We start from the raw sequence: 4,229 nt of genomic DNA, 5'->3' as shown, positions 1-4,229 counted from the left end.
GTAATAATAACCTTTTAGGGGAAAGATCCCATGGTGATTCTATTCCAATGTTAGCCTAGAAAATTCTACTTTTGATTATAGCTTAAGTGGAAAAAAAGAAAGCAGTACGGGGGTATTTTTTATTAGAGCAAGGCACTATGTGTGAAAACTTCCTAGGTGTGATTTAGAGCATACTGGTTTTTAGTACATGTCAAGGGGAATCTGTGGTAGAAAAAAAAGTCCATTCTGACCGGATAGACATCATATGTGTATGATGTCCTAGAGGCTAGATTTGAGGTCAAAAGATACATCTGAGGGCAACCCTTGTGATCTAACACTTGGGAGGAAAATATGCAAAAATCCATTGAATTTGGAGCATTTTTTGGCTTGTAAAGCCCACAAGATAGATCTGGGAAAAGTGATTGCTTAAATTGATAATATCTAGCATAGAAAGTGTTGGAATTGAATTTTGAAATCTGATGTGAGTTGCTTGTGAGGTGGGAGACCTCTGGAGTGAGTTTCACTTTAGTTTGACTAGTTAGACATCATACATATATGATGTATAAAGGGCAGTTTTAGGGACCAAATTTGACATCAGAGCTTACCAGGGTGTTTCACACCACAAAACAAGCTTAGAGACCAAGTTTGGACTAATTCTGAGCACATAAACATAACACACGTATGATGCCTCAAGTCAAGGTGTGAAAGTTGAAATGCACTTCTGACCACATAGGAGGTTTGGAAAGATGTGCTAAGCTTGTTTGCAAAATTTCATCTCATTTGGACACATATCTTTGAATTAAAGAATATTTTTGCAAATGGAAGAAGGTAAAGGTGAAAAAGTAGTGATTTTGAGCAATTTTGATATCCGAATTTTTTGTGAGCACATATTCTTGATGTATACATCAAGCGGCGCCTTGGATAGAAGCATAAGTGAATTCTGAGCCAAAAGACATCATGCATGTATGAAGACTTTTAGGCCAAATATGGGTCAAATCAGACATTTGAGTATACCCTAGTGTCCTAGAGTACAAAAGAAGTCCCTAGCCACAATTTCATTGCATTTGGAGCACATTTCGGCTAAACAGTGACAAAAGATGGAAATTAGACAAGGTTCATGCTTGTATTGACCATAACTTGCAAAAAAAGTGTTGAAATTGAATTCTTAAAGTTGCTGAGAGTTTCTTGAGTGATAAAGAGTCTTTGGGATAAAGTTCACTTCATTTTTCCACAAAAGACATCTCAAGTGCCAAGTTTAAAGCCAAAACTACATTTGAGCTTATAGGAGTGTTTGCCATCACAAAATAGGCATAGAGACCAAGTTTCATTCAATTTGGATCACTTTTGGCTTAACTAACCTCCTAGGGAAGTTGCAAGCAACCAAACAAAAAAAAGAAGTGATAGACCTTACTAAAAGTGTCAAAATCACAAACTGAGACTTGGAGTGGTTAGAGTACATCAAGGAGAGTCTATAATTAAAGTTTGGAGCAATTTTGAGTCAGGAGACATCATACACATATGAAGTCTCCAGGCATAGGTTGAACAGACAAGAACTTTGACTAGTGAAAGGACTTTCCTTTTGACCCTAGAATCCCAAATATCATTCCAAAACAAAATTTGGACACCTGTAAGTGGATCAAAGCATGCATCTAGTGTTGATACTTTGTAATTTCCAGAATTGACCTACAGGAATATCGAATGCATATAGAAGACTATTTTGGCCATAACTTGAGCTCTTGATATCGGATTCAAAAACTTTTTTTAATCAAAACAAAGCTCCAAAGTAGCTCTACAAGATTTAGAGCTCAAAAAATGCATCCAAAAGCTAGGGGTGTGACAATTTGAGACAATTGTGAGAAAACTGTCGTGGTTTGGATATAATTTTGAATTTTTCCTAACCAAATCACTTGAACACATTGGAATTAGCCTTCTTACATCAAACTAGAGCTGTTAACACCAGAGATCATGTCTACTTTGAATTCAAACTCAAGTTATACAAGCTTTGGGATTGCAACGGTAAAGGAGCATCCGTCCATCATGGATCTTCCAAACTTGGAGTTGATAAAGACCAATTTGGTTGAGAGAGTTTGGATGACAGACCAGAAGAGTGAAGGACTGTATAGAAACATTGACAATATTGAGGTAAACCTTTATAGGTGCTCAAAGCCATACCTAGAAGAGCTGATAAATTACAAGCTCTTATATGTCTATACATACGGAGTTGACTATCAATGGAAATCTATAGTTGTTGACAAGTATAGACGAGAATACAGAGTTGTCGAAAGCACAAACCCACAGACTGCATTAGAATAGGTGGATATTTGGTCAATGAACGACCACAAATATCTCCACCAAACATGAGAATGCCTACAAGAATTCCAAAAAGGGAGCTACCTTGATTCCCTCCTAGAGCGATAACGAGAGAAGGATTAGGAGAGTCTATGTTTAGACTTGTAGACCATCAACGAGACTGTCCCAAGTCCACAAATGGGTAAACAAGAAATACTCTGGAGATAAAGATCCAAGAGATCACGTAGTGACTTTCATAAGGAGTAATTAAAGCCGAGGAAGTTTTGGATTTTGCGACACAGTTTGTGAGATTTGGATTGACTCTAGAAGATGATGTGGCTACATGATTCCACTTAGTGGAAAGATGATTTTGAGACTCTAGACGAGTTGTTTGAGGAATTCATTGAAGAACCCTTGTGAAAAGGCATAGCTCACAATATAGCCTCATAAATTCATAGATTTAAGCAGAAAGAGGGTGAATTAGTATTAAAGCAACATTACAGCTCAAGAGATATGTCAAGTTCTGTCCAGGAGTGGAACTACCTATGCAAACACGATTGATGCTGATCTTTATCTAGGAAATGAGACATGCGGGTCATCAAAAGATTTTGCATATGATAAGGAGCCTCACGCTAAATGAACTGATGAAAGAATCTCTTTATCTGATGGATAATTGTGAATAATATAAAGAAAAGGATTGTAGGATTCAAGAGGTTGACACATCCTCTCAGCATAGTGATTCACAGATATAATAGGACTAATCTTTGAAGTTCTTAAAGTCGAAAAGAATGTAGTAGGGCATATCTTTCGTTTAGCACGATTTGAAAGATTGTTGAATAGTCTATTAAATAGAGCTTATATGAATGATTTTGAGATATTAAGAGAGAATATATATTCTTTTTTTAAATAATACACTAAAGACGTATTTGATAAAGATTAATGAATAACAGATAATCTGTCTATGAACAATAAAATTGAGATTTTTATTAATATCAGTGTTTTAGCTTAAAATGCATGGGTAGGCTTAAAATAACTTGAAAACGTAGTGGAGTCTCAAAAATAGAGGTTTTATGAGTCTCGACCTAAAAGTTGCGTTTTCAGCCAAAGAAAGAGGTCTTTCGCAATTCTATCCGACTTGTAGACCAGACCTATTCCTGTTGTTTTGAGTACCTGGATTGCTCTGTTCTGAGTTTGTTTGTAAAATTTATAATGAAAACAAACAGAAGGCAGTAGCAGTGTTGTATACACAGGGAAAGGCAGACATACAACATCATATAGCTCTCCGTGCTATCAACCAAGAAGTGGATTTGTTTCTTCATGGTAGACTATTGCAATTGAGATTATGAAGGTACATAATTATGTTTTTTTACTTTGATTATCATGTTGAACTGGTTGCATGAGTATGTTCTTTTGGCTATTTTGTAGGCGATGCAGAAATCAATGTGTGAAACACGATCTGTGCAAAGTGTCATGATAAAAATCTAACCTTCACAGATCGCTTAGCGATCACGTTCTTATCTTATTCTCGCAGGTATACTTGGTGCAAAAATCGAGTTGACCGAACGCCTAAAAAGCGGCTATTTTGAGAAGTCGCATTCTTTTAGAGGAAAAGAACTACAAGTGGTGCATTTGGGGATCATTCACAGATCTCCTCTTCTGCGAGTATGAGTGCGAGTGCGAGCAAGCGGACTGAAGCTCGGGGGTGGTCAGGAGGTTCGAGCTCCGTACAACGGAGTGTGTCCATATTCAATTGCTCCTCTGTTGTATCAAAACTCTGCAAAAATTCATCAATACAAATATCTCTTTCTCTATCTTTTGCTGTCTATCTCTATTATGCTATTCTTGTGACAAGTGGTTGATTCTGGACATGGAAGGATACGAGAGGAGGATGAAGGAGCAAGAAGACCTGATGTGACTACGAGAAGATCAAGAACAAGCAAATCAAGAGCATGCTGAGGCTC

Source organism: Adiantum capillus-veneris, chromosome 26 (genome assembly GCF_014529385.1).
Source record: "Adiantum capillus-veneris isolate H3 chromosome 26, ASM1452938v2, whole genome shotgun sequence".
In the NCBI taxonomy this organism is placed as follows: domain Eukaryota; kingdom Viridiplantae; phylum Streptophyta; class Polypodiopsida; order Polypodiales; family Pteridaceae; genus Adiantum; species Adiantum capillus-veneris.
The sequence above is the reverse complement of the archived record's forward strand: the minus strand, read 5'-3'. Positions refer to the sequence as shown.